General features: G+C 36.3%; 1 pseudogene; it reads left to right on the top strand.

Annotated features, from left to right (window-relative positions):
• The first annotated feature begins 5598 nt into the window (after positions 1-5598).
• On the top strand, positions 5599-6285 carry LOC106971468 (translin-like; annotated as a pseudogene).
• Positions 6286-17595: the final 11310 nt, after the last annotated feature.

Raw genomic sequence — 17595 nt, 5'->3', positions numbered from 1 at the left:
TGCTTCTTCAGTCCTCATTGTGACTGTATCCAGTCGGTTTTGCATCTCAGTTATAGCATTATTTATTTCAGTGTGACTAGTTTAGGCCTTTGATCACTCCAGCAAGGGTTTCTCTGGTGTCTTCTACATTTCTTTAAGCCCAGCTAGTAGTCTTATGACTGTTCTAAATTCTTGTTCAGATAAATTCCTTATATCTGTTTTGTGGATTTGGGCATCCACACCCTGGATGTGATTTCTTCTTTACCTTTCATTTGGGGGAGAATTCCTTCATTTTGTCATTTTGGCTAGGTTTCTAGGGTTTTTGTTGTGTGTGTTTTGAAAGCCTGTAATGTTTTCTGCACCTGAGAGCTAGGCTATATGAAAAAGGAACCATCCACTGTACAGGGCCTGGCACTTCAGGAAGTGTTTATGGTGTATGCTGTGTGCATTCTGCTACGTACACTGTTTCTCTGCCAAAATGTGTTTTGGTTGCTCTTTCCACTGGTCAGTCCTCTGCACAGCTCAGCCTTGTTTGCAATGGGTTTTGGACATTTAACTAGGTTTGCTTTGATTTGTCTGTTAAAATAAGCCTGGAAAAAAGGAACACTAAAACAAACCCCGATCCCCCCAAAAAAGAGGAAAGCAAAGGGAAGAAAAAAAACCAGAGAACCCAAAAACTATAAGGCTGATTTCAAAGAAAAAGAAAGGAGAAGAAGAAGAAGAAGAGGAAAAAGAAAAGGAAAAAGAAGGAAAAACAAAAGAAGAAAGAAGCTTGATCTGTCCCCCCCAAAAAAGAAAAGAAAATGAAAACAAAACAAAACAAAACAAAAACAAGACTATGAGCTTGATTCCAAGAGAAAAAGGAAGAAAAAATTAAAAAAAGAATAAGGGGATGGGGGGTGGGAAAGTAAGCTTGGTTCTATTTCCGCTAGTACTGCAGGTGTCATTTTGAAGCAATTGATTTTAAGTGCCCTTGGTGCATGGGGGTTGCTGGCTGTGGTGGTCTTCTGGAGGAGAGGCCCACTGTGTTTGCTCAGAGTCATTCTTGCCCTAGTGAATAAGCAGTTGCAGGCACAGGGGGCGAGTTTTTTGTAAGCGGGTCCTACCTTCACTGGGGCCTGCTGTGTTGCTCTCTGAAGTCCCATCGTGGTGGTGTTGGGGAAAAATGGTGCCACCCCAATCTTTTGTCCGTGGACAGGGGATCTCACACCCCACACACTATTCAGGCAGCCCTCACAGAATAGTGACTGCAGTCAGCTCGCTCTGTGCCTCAACTCTCCTGCGTTTTTTCTTTGGCGTGCAGCTGGGATTCAAAACTTGAAGTCCTAAAAGACCAGGCACCATGCAGATCCATTCCCCTCTTCCAGAGTAGAGTCTCTCCACACTGTGTCTCTATCCTCTTCATAGTGTTATCACTTTGATTGGTTTGCAAGTATTGAACCATACTTGCATCCTGGGAAAAATCCCACTTGATTGGGGTGAATGAATTTTTTAAATGTATTGTTGGACTTGGTTTGCTAGTATTTTGTTGTCGATTTTTGTATCTATGTTCATCAGAGATATTGGCCTGTAATTCTCTCTTTTTGTGTGTGTATAGTATCTTTATCTCATTGTGGTATCAAGGGTAATTATGGCTTCATAGAATGAATGCTTTCCTTCCACTCCTATTTTTTGAAATAGTTTGAGAAGTTTGCTTTAAATGTCTGGTAGAATTCAGCTGTGAAATCATCTGGTCCTGGACTTTTGTTTGTTGTGAGTTTTTTGATTACTGATTAAATCTCATTGTGATAATTGGTCTGTTCATATTTTCTAGTTCTTCCTTCTTCAGCTTTGGAATGTTATACATTTCTAGGAATTTATGCATTTCTTCTAGGTTGTTCAATTTGTTGGCATATACTTTTTCATAAAATGTTCTTTTAATCCTTTGTATTTCTGTGGTGGCGATTGATATTTCTCCTCTTTTATTTTTGATTTTGTTTATTTGAGTTCTCTCTCTCTTTCTTTTGGATATATCTGGCTAGAGGTTTTTCAATTTTGTTGATCTTTTCAAAGAAACAGCTCCTGATTTCATTAGAAATAGGAGACTAGAATAGAACAGAATTCTATTTTTTTTAAGTTTCTTTTTCATATTTCTGTTCTAATCTTTATTATTTCCTTTCTTCTATTGGTTTTGGGTTTCATTTGTTCTTTTTCTACCTCCTTTGGGTGTAAGGTTAGGTGGTTTATTTGAGATTTTTCTTACTTATACTCCTGTATTGCTAGAAAGTTCCCTCTTAGTACCGCTTCTCTTGCATTCCAAAGATTGTGGACTGTTGTGTTTTCATTTCCATTTGTCTCAAGTTATTTTTTTATTTTCCCTTGATTTCTTTGTTGACCCATTCATTGTTTAGTAACATGTTATTTAATCTCCCTTTATTTGGACTCTTTCCAGGTTTTTTCTTGCAGTTGATTTCTAGTTTTATAGCATTGTTGTCAAAAAGATGCATGGTATAATTTGATATTTCCTAATGTGGAGACTTGTTTGTGGACTAATATGCAATCTATTCTGGAGAATGTTCCATGTGCCCTTGAAAAGAATGTATATTCTGATGTTTTAAGGCAGAATGTTCTGAATATATCTGTTAGATCTGTGTGATTCAACAACACTGTTTCCTTGTTTATTTTCTATTTGATTGAACTATCCATCAATGTAAATTGGTGTTAAACTCCTCTACTTTTATGGTATTACTATCAATTACTTCTTTTAGGTTTGTTATTAGCTGCTTTATGTATTTGGGTCTTCCATTTGGGGTGCATAAATATTTACAAATGTTATATCTTTTTGTTGGAGTGTTCCCTCTATGATTATATAGTGTCTTTCTTTGTTACAATTTTTGTTATTTTGTTCAATACAAGTATTGCTACCCATTTTCACATCCATTTGTATGATAAATACTTCTCCATCCTTTTATTTTCAATCTGCATGTGTCTTTAGGTTTGAAATGTGTCTCTTGTAGGCAGTGTAAGGATGGCACTTGCTCTTTTATCCATTCTGTCACCCTATATCCTTTGAGTGGAGACTTTTGCCCATTTATATTCAAAGTAATTAGTGGTAGACATGTACTTATTGCTATTTTTTACTTTTTTTTGTTTTTACTTGTTTTACTTGTTTTTTTGTTTGTTTTACTTGTTTTATGGTTGATTTTGTAGTTCTTCTCTGTTACTTTCTTTTCTTGCTCTCTTCTCTCATGGTTTGCTGGCTTTATTTAGTGATATACTTGGATTCTTTTCTCTTTGTTTAGTGCATATCTGTTATTGGTTTTTGATTTGTGTTACTATTTGGTCTTTATCTTCCTGGTATGTCTGAATTGTAGCCTTGTTGGATAGAGTATTCTTGGCTGCAGGTTTTTTTCCTTTCAGCATTTTGAATATATCTTGTCATTCCCTTCCGGCCTGAAAAATTTTTGCTGAAAACTCAGTTGGTAGCCCTGTGGAGTTTGCCTTGTATGTAACGGTTTTCTTTTCTCTTGCTGCTTTTTAAATTCTCTCTTTATCACTGTTTTTTGCCATTTTAAGTACTATGTGTCTTATTGCGGACTTTTGTGTTGATTTTGTTTGAGGCTGTATGTGCCTCTTGGATCTGGATTTCTGTTTCCTACCCAGATTCAAGATGTTTTCAGGTATTAATTTTTCAAATAAGTTTTATGCCTTCTCCTTCTGGGATTCCTATAATGGGAATGTTTTTACATTTGATGGTGTTGCTGAATTCCGTAAGTCTATTTTGATTCATTATTTTTTTTCTCACCTGTTCAGTTTCTTTCTTTCCATTACCCTGTCCTCCAGATCACTGATCTGCTTCTTTCAATCTATTATGTATTGTGTGTGGTATATTTTTAATTTGTTGCTGAGTTCTTTATTTCTGATTCATTCTTTTTTATGTTTTGTATCTTTTTGTTAAGATTCTCACCAGGTCCTCCATTCTTAAGTTCAGTGAGTATCTTTATGACCATTTTTTCTTTTTTTGTATTCTCTATCAGGCATATTACTTATCTCCATTTCGCTTGAGTCTCTTGCTTTGATTTTGTTCTGTTCTCTCATTTTGGGACATATTCATCTGTATCCTCTTTTGTCTAATTCTGTGTCTGTTTGTATGTATTAGGAAAGTCAGCTATGTCTTCTGCTCTTGAAAGTAGTGGCCTTATGAAGAAGAGATCCTGTTTTGCCCTGCAGTGCATTGTCACCTGTTTATCAGAACATGGTGCTTCAGGGGTGTGTGCTTTGTGTGTTATACACACCCTGCTGTTGTGGCTGAGTTGCTTTTGCCTTCAGTACAGTCATCTGCAATGGTTCTTCACCTGTTATCAGCAAGGTTTGGGTCCTGTGTCATCAGTGGGTCAGTCTGGGGCTGCTTTTGGCTTGAGTTGAGTCAAACCAGGTGTTTGCCAGAGATATAGTACCACCAAGCTGCAGAGAGCTTTTCCTGCATGGTCCCCTGAGAGGCCTTCATTGGTGGGTGGGGCCTGTAGTTAGATCTGATATCTTCCCCCAGGCCACTCCTGGGGCATAGTTGAACTGATGCGTGTGATTATGTTTCCAATCTCCCAGGGCAAGAGTTAACTTTGGATTAGTGCTGGTCCCTGTTGGGGCTGTTTGCACACTGCCAGGCTTGTGGCATTGTTTTGGATAGCTTCCAGCCAAGGCATATTAGAGGGGGTAGGGGCATGTTGTTAGAAATTTAGGTGGTGAATATTGGTGCTGAACTAGTTCTTTCAGGTGTCTGTGTACCTAGACTGGGGGGTGGAAGAGGGAAATGGTGCCTGCCAGCTCTTTTGTTCTTGGAAAAGTCTCCCAATGATCTTTGCCCCTCCAGCACATGCTCTGAAATCTGCTCCCTTTCATATACCTTAGTGATTTTTCAAACTGCTGCTTCTTTGTTGTATCTCTGTGGGCTGTTATTTGCACTTTCTTTTTAAGGGTGACAAATGAGTTTCTTTTCTCTCTTCTGGCTCTCTCAGAGCCAAGCCTGCTGATTTTTAAAGTTCTGGGTATTGAGCCCCATTGATTATGGGAACTCATGAAATTCATCCTTTCTGGTTTTCAAAGCCAAATTCTAGGAGATTCATCTTCTGTGTGCAGATTCCCCATGCCTGGAGTGCTGGGAATGAGGGTCTTGTTCTCTCCCCTTTCTGAGCCCATGGTGTCCCTCCCTCAGACAGTCCTGCAGGTCCATTTAGCTCCCAACCATATCTCTGCTCTTGCTATCCTCCTTGATGTGGCCTCTTTTCTACATTTGGCTTTGGAGAGTCAGTTCTGCCAGTCTTTGGATTATTCTCTGGGTTATTTACACTGATGTGGGTGTTATCTAGTATCCATAGTATGAGGTGAGCTTAGGATCCTCCTACTCCTCCACTTTCCCGAGAAGCCTACAACTATAAATTTAACTCAGCACTGCTTTGTATTTGTTAATTTCCCTGTGATTTCTTCTTTGACCCACTATTTTGTTAAGAGTGTCGTTTAAGCATAGGAACTGGTGGACATGGTGGTGGCCTTGGGTATTGTGACTGATGTGCTGGTGGTCTCTGAAATACTTTTTGGTGGTCACACTTGTGTGCACTGGCTGACTGTTGTGCAGCTGGCAGCATGTCTGTGAGTGAGATCTTCGTGGAGCTGCAGGGCTTTTTGGCTGCCAAGCAGGACATCTAAGAGGAAATCTGAAAAGTTGTACAAAGTTTATAACAAACAGCTTGAGCGATTTTAACTCTACTGCAGGGGGTCCAGCAGGGTCCTGGTTTTCAGGATATTCCAAAGAGGTGTTTGAAAGCTTGAGAACACTTTGGTACAGTAAAAACACATTTAATGTCTTCAGAGACCAAGTTCTCTGCTGAACAGTATTACGGATTTCATGAGCACTGGGGGTTTGTGCTGCAGCTTTTGGTCTTCTTGGTAACATTTGTTGTGTATTTGGAATCAGAAACACTAATGACTCCAGAAGTGGTTACTGAAGTTCTTGGCAGTGAGCCATATTGGGAGAAAGGATTTCATCTGGATGTAGAAGATCATCTTTCAGGAGTTCTAATTCTTGCCAGTGAATTTTCAAGGCTCTCTGTCAACAGTGTGACTGTTGGAGGCTACTCCCAGATCCTCCACATCTACACTTTCATTAATGAACTGAATTCTAGCTTCTGCCTTCCCAACCCGAAAAATGACTCCCTGAGGAATTGCTGTGATGGCTTCAAGTATGATCTGAAAAAAGTAGAGGAGGTGGTCTATGATCTCACCATCCAGAGCTTCAGTAAGGAGACAGCAGTGGCTTATGCAGAGAAATAGGTGGCCATCTATGCGCCTGGCCCTGCTGATTTCAGTGGTTGCCAGTGAGTGTGAGCACAGTGTCTCTCAAGGTAGTTAGGATTGTCCTGTTGCTAAATACCATGCTTTATTTTCTTAACCAGTGTGTGGTGTAATTATCAAAATTGAAACAATTTTGGGGGGGTAAAAATATAACCTTCACAAGGACAGATTTTCTTTATTGTTTTAGTGAATTTGCTCTGTAATTCAGTGTATTTCAGTTTTGTCAAAAAGTGTAAATGTCAGTCTCTTTGTGAAGTCCTTTTCTTGCTTACCCTGATGCTGTTGATATACTGACTGGGACGTTTCTTGTCTTCTGGGTTTTTTTGTTTTTGTTTTGTTTTTTGTTTTTAAAGAGTGTTGTGTTGTCTAATTTCCATTTATTGGTGAATTTTAAAGTTTTCTTTGTTTTTTTTTTCTAGGTTTGTGATGAGAAGAGTTGGTTTTTTTTTTTTATAATTTCAGTCTTTTATTGTTTTAAATTTTTTTTAATGTTTATTTATTTTTGAGACAGAGACAGAGCATGAATGGGGGAGGGTCAGAGAGAGGGAGACACAGAATCTGAAACAGGCTCCAGGCTCTGAGCTGTCAGTACAGAGCCTGACGCGGGGCTCGAACTCACGGACCACGAAATCATGACCTGAGATGAAGTCGGCCACTTAATCTACTGAGCTACCCAGGCGCACCCCCCCTATTCTTTTAAAATTTATTAAGATTTGTTTTGTGTTCTAACATATAATCTGCCCTGGACAATGACCCACATGTGCTTGAGAAAAATATACACTCTGCTGTTATTTGGTGGTGTGTTCTTTATACATCTGTTAAGTTTAATTAGTTTGCAGGTTGTTCAAATAATCTTTTCCTTATTAATCTTTTGACTGGTTGTTCTATTCATTACTGATTATGTGTATTGGCGTCTCCAACTGTAATTGTAGAATTACCTATTTCCCCTTTCAATTTTGTCAATTTTTTCATAAATTTTGGAGGTCTGGTGTTCAGTGCATGTATATTAGTGATTGTTATTTATTTCAGTGAATAAATTCTTTAATCAATAAAATATCACCTTCATTTGTCTCTTGTGACAGTTTCTGATGTAAAGTCTATTTTATCTGATAATAGTATAGGCATCCAAGCTGTCTTTTGGTTACTATTTGTATAGGACATCTTTTTCTATCCCTTCACTTTTGTTGAAATAGATCCAAAGTATGTCATTTGTAAGCAGCATATTCCTGGATCATTTTAAAATTCATTCTGCTAATCACTACCCACTTGAGAGTTTAATCTATTTACACTGAAAGTAATTACTGATAAACAAGGGCTTACCTGTGATATTTTGTTATTTCCTTGTATAGTCTTACAGCTTTTTTGCTCCTCATATCTTCCATTACGTCCTTCATTTGTGTTTACTTGATTTTTGTAGTGATACACTTTGAACCCATTTTCATTTCATTTTGTGTATATTTTATAGATACTTTTATTGTGGTTACCATAGATGTTATATATAATATGTTGAAGTTGGAGCAATCTAATTTTAATTGATGCCAACTTAACTTCAATTGCATACAAAAAATCTCCTCCCAAATAGCTCCATTCCTCTTCTTTATGTTACTGATATCAGAAATTACATCTTTATACATTATGTGTATAATAACATAGACTTATAATTATTTTTTATGTATCTGTCTCTTAAAATCAGTAGAAAAAAGTTAAAAACCAAAATTACAATAATATTGGTGTATGTACTTGCCCACATGTTTACTTTAACTAAAGATCTTTATTTCTTCATGTGGCTTCCAATTACTGTCTGGCATTCTTTCATTTCAACCTGAAGGATTTCCTTTAGTATTTCTAAAAGGGCATGTGTAGTAGTAATGACTGCCCTCAGCTTTTGTTTATCTGGGTCTTAATTTCTGCCTTGTTTTTCAGTAAATGTCTTGCTGGATATAGAATTTCAGGCTGGACATTTTTTTTTTTTTCTTTTAGCACCTTAAATATACAATCCTATTGTCTTCTGGTTTCCAAGGTTTCTTATTAGAAATTACCTGATAATTTCCTTGAAGATCCCTTATAAGTAATTATAGTGTAAGTGCCTGACATTAGCTTTTTTGATTATAGTGTAAGAGGCTGACATTAAGCTTTGATTGTTGGAGACATCCATTTCAAAGATATCCATCTTGAATAAACATACTGCCCCCAGTATGACAGAACTACTGGCTAAACAACTAAATAAGGAGTCAAGCCTCCTCCACCCATTGAGTTCCCCTTTCAGAAAGCCTTGTTTTTTCAAAGTTCCCTGACAGTTGTTTCTGACGTGCAGCTTATAATCATATAAGAGTTGCCAGGGCTGGTCCCACTACAACATTGGCTCCAGCTGGGAAGTGTCACAAGCAGCATGGGCCCAAGGGAGTGCCTCAGGAATTCCTAGCTGCTGTCATTATTGATAGGCTGAGACTATCAATGAAGCAGTAATGAATTGTTTCTTTCTTGCTGCTCTGAAGATTCTTTTTGTCTTTGTCTTTTGGTAATTTGATTATACTGTGTCCCAAGTTGAGTTTCTTTGAGTTTATCCAACTTGGAGTTTGTTCACCTTGTTGTAGATATGTATCTTTCAGCAAATTTGAGGAAATTTCAGCCATTATTTCTTAAAATAATCTTTCTATTTCTCTCTCTTCTCCTGGGATCACCATATTATGTGTGATTTTTTGTTGTTGTTGAAAATTATTTGTTTGACTATTATAACATGGTAACTCTGGAATTCAGATTCTCCCCATTCTTTAGGGTCTGGTGTTTAGTTTTTTGATTGTCAAAGACTGTAGTACTCCATTTTTTGAGACTTCTCATCTATTTTTGCAAAAACTGCTTTTTGCTCTGTGTGGTAACTGAAGTCTCTATTCCTTTAGCTCATGTTTAGCTAATGTTTTAACAAAGATTTCCCTGAATACCAAGAACTCCCCTTGGGCTTTGCAAATTGACCTTATGTTAGAGTAGTCCTTTAGCACTTAGCTAAATTTGTCCTGAGCCTAGGAATCAACCCAAGGTGAAAGCTTAAAGTCTTCTTAGGTCTTTCTGGGCATGCATGTGGCTTTCTAAAGTCCTTTGTATACATGGCTGCTACCGAATGTTCTAATTTCTTAAACAGTCTCACCTCAGCTTCTCCAGACCTCAAATGGCCTATTATATATTTTCACTTGTAATCTCTTGCCCCAGACATCTGTGAATCTTATAGGTATTAAGAGCAGCTCCCACCATGTATCTGCCCAACTTCCAAGTTATATGTAACAGACATGTGCCTTGTATCTCCCAGTTTAAAACAGGTACACACAACTTTCAAGAAAGGTCTGCTTTGTTCCCAGCTCAAGGAAGGGAACTGGAAACTGAACTGCTGCTGCTGCTTCAACACCAAAATCACTGTCATGACTGCAAGGGGAAGGAATGAGTACAAGTGTCACAAAACTTTCCTATTAGTTTGAAGATGTTTTTTCTTGATCAGATGTTTGCCTGATTGCTATAAACCTTTGACTTTTTCCACAGCTATGACAAAGTTGGTTCAGACAGGATTCCCCCCCCCCCCCCCAGTAGTTCTATGGGAGAAACAAGAGCTTGGAGCCTCCTACTCCACAGTTGTGCTTACATATCTGAATAGATTTTTCATTTCATTTCATTTCATTTCATTTCATTTCATTTCATTTCAAGATTTTTAAATGATCAGATTTTAGTTTTGTTTACATTATTTTCAATTTCTAATTTTACTGAACTGTGATATTTGTATTTTGTGGAGTTTATTGAAAGTTTTTTTTTGGTTCTAATATACTTTTATATTTTCTGAATGTACCGTCAACATTGGTTAATTATTTTTAGAGCACACAGTTTAAAAGATGCATCTAGATATTTATTAGGTTCACTTTTTAAATATTCTATGTATATATTTTAGTGCAGAGTTTCTCAAATTTGTCACTATTAACATTTTGGACCAGATGATTCTTGGTTGTGTGCATGTATGATGGAGGTAGCTGTGGTTGTCCTGTGCTTTATAAGATATTTAGCAGCATCCCTAGTTTCTACATGAAATACTAGTAATATCATCTCTCAGTTGTGACAACCAAAAATATCTCCAGAGATTGCTAAATGTCCTGTGGTGGGCAAAATCACCTTCTGTTGAGCACCATTGTTCTAGAGTATGGATTAGCAAAAAGTTTTTCTGTAAAAGGCCAGATAATAAATATTTCAGACTTTGTAGGCCATGTGGTCCCTGTCATTAGACAACTATGCCTTTGTAGTATAAAGGCAGTAGCTGACAATACATAAAAGAACTGAAATGGCCGAGTTCCAAAATCTTAATTTATAAAAACAGGTATCAGGTTGAATTCAGCTCAAGGCCTGTAGTTATTGCACTGTATTGCCAACCTTTGTATTGTATTGTTTGTATTGTATTGTACTGTATTGCCAACCTTTGTTCCAGAACTTCAATTGCTCTCTACTACATTTGGTATAAAATCTGGGAGTATATTAAGGTCTACTATACCTAATTTGTTTCCCTTTATCCTTATAGCTCTTACAATGTTTTTATGGATCCTGATAACTTATTTGATACACAGATATTTAAAACTTTTACTATCCCTTGAAACTGGTCTTTTAAAAACATCATTTGAGTGCTGGTTTTCTGATTTAATATTGTTTTGTTTGAATTCAACATGTGGCAGCTAGGTAAATAAACCCTGAATTATTTGTACATTTATTGGCTTACTAATGTATTATTTTATATTTCAAACAGTCTGCATTATTTTTGGATATCTTTCTTTTTTACAATCTGATAGCACTTAATAGGTAACTTTATATTAGTTGATGTGGCAGATAAATTTGTTGTACTTTATGCTGAATTATACTGTAAAAAAGTAAAAGAAAAAAATATTTTTAGTAATAGTTCTGTTCTCATTGTTCCATTGATTTTTCTTCTATAATTACAAAATATTGTGTTCTGCTCTACTAAGTACCTTTATAATACTTTATTATACTTTATAATACTTTATTATAAACTTTTGTATTTTATGAATCTTCTATTTCCATAGTATCTAATAATTCCATATTATAGAACCAATGATAAAATTAATGTTTTTTCTTTCTTTCTAACCATCCTTTAATCCTTATTTTAGCGCCTTTTAAAATGTTTCTCAGTTTTTATCATTTTACTATTAAATACAAATCTATAACTTGATTTGTCAGTTGTAAATGATATAATTGGGCTTCTAGCTTCTAAAGATGAAAGAATCAATATGTTTACACTGCATTGGTTATGTTACACTTTCACCTTCCATAGTATGCTGAATCCATTCTTTGTTAATTTCCAAAGATAAAAACCTCTAAAAATTCCTATCTGTAACTGATCACTTTGGATTTAATTTTCCCTGGATACCTTCTGCTAGTACTCAATAACTCATCTGTCTGGCTCCTATTTAGAGATTCTTCCTCTAATAACCATGGATTTTCTCCTTCCTCCAACTTGAAGATCACATATGTTTTTCTAATACTGTACTCTATAAATGGAAAATAATTTAGGATTTAGATCAGCTGCATGTGCTTCAATACTTCTGAATGTAAAGGAAGCTATAGCTTAAGAGCTGCACATTGATGGGATTCATCTGAGGTGCTCATTTTTGAGGAGATGACAAAAGAATGAATCTCCTTAGATCCCTGAATCTCAGGACAAAATAATATTAACTTCTAAAAATGGCCCAGGTGCTTTGGGTTTTATAAAAGGGACCACATAGGGATTTCACTTTACCTCCTCATGTCAAACAAAGTAGAGAACCATACAAAATTGGACAATAGGCAGTGCAAAATCGGACAATGACAGGGAACTCTTAGGAAAAAGGAAACAACTTGGGTGAACCCTATTTTGGCCAGAGTTTGGAAAATTTCTATGGCACAGCATAACAAAGGGACCCCCACCCCCCGCCCCGCCCACGCCTCCAAAAAAAAGCCTGACAGTCTTAATAAGTTGAGGAGACAATGTTAGGAGTTTAGAATGCTGAAGCAACTAGAATTTGCCAGACAAAACACTGGAGAGGAAAGAGCTGCACTAAGTGAGAGCCATGAGATCTGCAGAAAGGTCTCTGTGAATCTTTGGCTGAGTATGGACTTGTGCTTGCATGTAAGAAAACTATTCAAGGTTAGGGAAAGAACTGCTCGGAAGGTGTAGAGTGGAAAACACAGAAAAAAGAAGTTTTTTATCCCACTAGCCAGAGTGGAAAGGTTTCTTAATTAATGGAGGATATGTAGAATAACCTGAAGGCTACAGGAACAAAATTGGTACTGGAACAAAATTAGCCCTAAACCAGAAGGTGTTCTGAATCCTACAGAACAAAGCTTAATAGCAGACCTTGAGAGGATCAAACTAATTCCAAATAACATAGCTTTATTCCAGAGAAAGCCCCAAAACATTTTAAAATACCAAAAAATATAGCACCCAATAATGTAAAATCCATAACAACTAGAATCTAATAAAAAAAATTACAAAGCATGCAAAGAAGGCACATATGACCCTTAACCAGGAGAAAAGTTAATTAGTAGAAACAGAACAGGATATGACACATATGATAAAAGTAGCAATCATGAAAAACAGGATTGCATTCTCGAGGCAATGACGTGGCAAGGTCTGCTCATCCACCGGGATGCGCATGTGTCTGTACAGAGTCCTTTGAGCAGGGCCCAGATGCTTCCACTCCTCCTCGGTGAACTCCACAGTCACATCCTTGAATGATGGTGCTGCCTGTAACAGCACATTTCTGATCAATCTGGAGTGTTTAGAAACTGGTGACATGACCTCTGAAAACTCTTATATAATGTTTACTGTTAACAGTTTAAAACAAAATATAAAATAAATAAAATTATAAAATGTTATTAAAAACCTAACTCTGTCTTATACTCTGAGGCATCACACAATTAGTATCAATATTATTTTCGTGTCCTAATTCATCTGTATATATTTCAAAAATATGTACATATGCTACCAGTTAATATTACTACTGATAAAACTTTGTGCCTTAAAAATTTTTTTTAATATTTATTTATTTTTGAGAGAGAGAGAGGAAGGGAGGAGCAGAGAGAGGGAGACACAGAATCTGAAGCAGACTCCAGGCTCCAAGCTGTCAGCACTGAGCCTGACACGGGGCTCGAACCCATGAACCATGAGATCATGAACTGAGCTGAAGTTGGACGCTTAACCAACTGAGCCACCCATGTGCCCCAAACTTAGTACCTTCTTAAAGATAAAGTCATTATAAATAAGCTTCCCATAATCATTTCCTGTATACCAGTGACTCACTAGGGTACACACATCCTCACTCTGGGTCCTCTGCTAGGGTAATGGGGAATCAATAAAGAGATCCATTTAAACCCTGGAGGTAGTACTCAGAACCAGACTTGTATTTCAGAGGCACATATTTATATTCAATTGATTCCCAACAGAGGTAACCAAGGCAATCCAACAGAGAAGGTATATACTTCTCAACAAATGGTGCTATAACTTTCAAACTTATAAAAGGAAAAAAAAAGTGACAGGCTTGTGACCATATTAGGCAAATATTAGATAAGACACACAAAAAAGTATAAGTTACTGTTATGGGCTGAACTGTGTCTCCCATGTATGTTGAAGCCTTAACCCCTATGTGGCTGTATTTGGAGATAGGGCCAGACCATAAGGAGGTAATTAAGGTTAAATGAGGTGATAAAGGTGGGGTCCTGATCTGATAGAATTGATGTTCTTAGAGGAAGAGGTAGAAGCACCTGAGAACACTCTCGTTCTGTGTGTGTGCACAGATAAAAGGCCATGTGAGGACACAGAAGGTGGCCCTCTGCAAGCCAGGAAGAGAGGTTGCACCAGAAACCAATACTGATCACATCTTGCTCTTGGACTTATGTTGTTGAATCTACCTGGTCTGTGGTATTTTGTTATGGCAGTCCAAATAGATTAATACACCCATGAAATAAAAGCATTGAAAATTATGAAAATTGATAAATTTAAACCTCTGCTCTTTTTTTTTTAAGATTTTATTTAATTTCCAATTAGCTAACATATAGTATAATATTAGTTTCAGGTGTACAAATCAGGTATTCAATATTTACATGCAACACCCAGTGCTTATCACAAGTGTACTTCTTAACACCATCGCCTATTTAACCTGTTTCCCACATACCTCCCCTCCGGTAACCATCAGTTTGTTCTGTATAGTTGAGTATGGTTCTTGGTTTGCCTCCCTCTTTCTTTTCCTTTCCCTATGATCATTTGTTTTGTTTCTTAAATTCTACATATGAGTGAAATCATATGATACTTGTCTTTCTCTGACTGACTTATTTCGCTTAGCATAATACTCTGTAGCTCCATCCACATTGTTGCAAATGGCAAGATTTCATTCTTTTTTATGGCTGAGTGATATTCCATTTTATATATATATATATATATATATATATATATATATATATATATATATATATAAATTCATCTGCCATCCATTCATGTGTCAATGGATGCTTGGGCTATTTCCATAATTTGGCTGTTGTCGATAATGCTGCTACAAACATTGGGGTGCATGTATCCTTTTGAAGTAGTACTTTTATATTCTCTGGGTGAATACCAGTAATGCAATTTCTGGGTGAAGAGTTCTATTTTTAACTTTTGGAGGAAACTCTACACCATTTTTCAGAACGCTGCACCAGTTGGCATTCTCAACAGTGTAGAAGGGTTCCCCTTTCCCCATATCCTCACCAGCATCTGTTGTTTCTTATTGTTGATTTTAGCCATTGTGACAGGTGTGAGGTCATACTGTAGTTTTGATTTGTATTTCCCAGATGATGAGTGATGTTGAGAATCTTTTCATGTGTCTGTTAGCCATCTGGATATCTTCTTTGGAAAAATGTCTATTCATATCTTCTGCCCATTTTTTAATTGTATTATTTGTTTTTTAGCTGTTTAAGTTCTTTATATATTTTGTATGCTAACCTTTCATCAGTTATGTTGTTTGCAAATATCTTCTTCCATTCCAAAGGTTGCTTTTTAGTTTTGTTGATTGTTTCCTTTGCTGTGCAGAAGCTTTTATTTTGATGAACTCCCAATAGTTTATTTTTCCTTTTGTTTCCCTTGCCTCAGGAGACATATCTAGAAAGAAGTTACTGTGGCTGATGACAAGGGTTACTGCATGTGTTCTATTCTGGTATTTTAATGGTTTCCTGTCTCACATTTAGGTCTTTCATACATTTTGAATTTGTTTTTGTATATAGTCTAAGACAGTACTCCAGTTCCATTCTTTTGCATGTTGCTGTCCAGTTTTCCCAACACCGTATGTTAAAGAGACTGTCTTTTCCCCATTGGATAGTCTTTCCTGTTTTGTGTAACATTAATTGACCTTATAGGTGTGGGTTCATTTCTGGGTTTTCTATTCTGTTCCATTGATCTGTGTCTATTTTTGTGCCAGTACCATACTGTTTTGATCACTACAGCTTTGTGACATAACTTGAAATCTGTAATTGTGATGCCTTCAGTTTTTTCTTTTCAAGATTGTTTTGGCTATTTGGGGTCTTTTGAAGTTCCATACAAATCTTAGGATTGTTCTATATTGGTGAAAAATGATGTTGGTATTTTGATAGGGGTTGCATTGCATGTATAGAATGCCTTGTGTAGTATAGACATTTTAACAATATTTGTTCTTCCAATCCATGAGCATGGAATGCCTTTCCATTTCTTTGTGTCTTCTTCAATTTCTTTCATCAGTGTTTTATAGTTTCCAGAGTACAGGTCCTTCACCTCTGTGGTTAGGTTTATTAGTAGCTATCTCATGGTTTTTGGTGCAATTGTAAAAGGGATGAAGTCCTTAATTTCTCTTTCGGCTGCTTCATTATTGGTGTATAGAAATGCATCATATTTCTTTATGTTGATTTTGTATCCTGAGACTTTACTGAATTCATGTATCAGTTCTCATAATTTTTTGGTGGAGTCTTTCAGGTTTTTTATATAGAGTATCATGTCATCTGCAAATAGTTAAACTTTTACTTCTTCCTTGCTGATTTAGATGCCTTTTATTTATTTGTGCTGTCTGATGGCTATAGCTAGGACTTTTGTATTATGTTAAGTAACAGTGGTGAGAGAGAACATCTCTATCTTGTTCCTGACCATAGAGGAAAAGCTACCAGTTGTTCCCCATTGATTATTATATTAGCTGTGCATTTTTTGCATATGGCTCCCTTATTATGTTGAGGTATGTTCCCTCTAAACCAACTTTGTTGAGAGTTTTTATCATGAATAGATGTTTGTATTTTGTCAAATGCTTTTTCTGCATCTATTGAAAGGATCATATGGTTCTTATTCTTTCTTGTATTATTGTGGTGTATCATGCTCATTGATTTGTGACTATTGAACCACCTTTGAATTTTGGGACTAAATCCCACTTGAACATGGTGAGTGAATCTTGGATTTGATTTGCTGGCATTTTGCTGAGAATTTTTACATCTATGTTCATTAGGGATATTGGCCTGTAGTTCTCTTTTTTGGTGGAGTCTTTATCTGATTTTGGTATCAGGGTAATGCTGACCTCATAGAATGAGGTTGGAAGTTTTCCTTCCTTTTCTATTTTTTTGGAATAGTTTGAGAAGAATAGGCATTAACTCTTTTTAAAATGTTTGGTAGAATTCCCCTGTGAGGCCAGGGTTTTTGTTTGTTGGGAGATTTGTGTTTCTGATTCAATGTCTTTGCTGGTTATCGGTCTATTCAAGTTTTCTATTTCTTCCTGTTTCAGTTTTGGAAGTTTATATGTTTCTAGGGATTTATCCATTTATTCCAGCTTGTTCAATTTTTTGGCATATAGTTTTTCATAATATTCTTATATTATTGTTTATATTTTTATGCTGTTCATTGTTATTTCTCCTCTTTCAATTGTGATTTTATTTATTTGGGTCCTTTCTCTTTCCTTTTTCATAAGCCTGGCAAGGGGTTTATCAATTTTATTAATTTTTTCAAAGAACCAGCTTATGGTTTCATTCATTGATCTGTTCTACTGTTTTTTGTTTGTTTCTATATCATTTATTTCTGCTCTAATCTTTATTATTCCCTTCCTTCTGTTGGCTTTCAGCTTCACTTGTTGAGGTTGTTGTTGGTTTTTTTTGGGGGGGGGTTCCTTTAGGTTTAAGGTTAGTTTATTTGAGGTTTTTCTTGTTCCTTAAAGTAAAAACCTTTGCTTTTTGAAAAATACTATTAAGAATATGAAAAAACACAGGCTAAGGGAAAGTATCTACAAATCATTATCT

This window comes from Acinonyx jubatus, chromosome D4, assembly GCF_027475565.1.
Source record: "Acinonyx jubatus isolate Ajub_Pintada_27869175 chromosome D4, VMU_Ajub_asm_v1.0, whole genome shotgun sequence".
In the NCBI taxonomy this organism is placed as follows: Eukaryota; Metazoa; Chordata; class Mammalia; order Carnivora; family Felidae; genus Acinonyx; species Acinonyx jubatus.
Note: the sequence above shows the minus strand (reverse complement) of the source record. Positions and strands in the feature narration are given on the sequence as shown.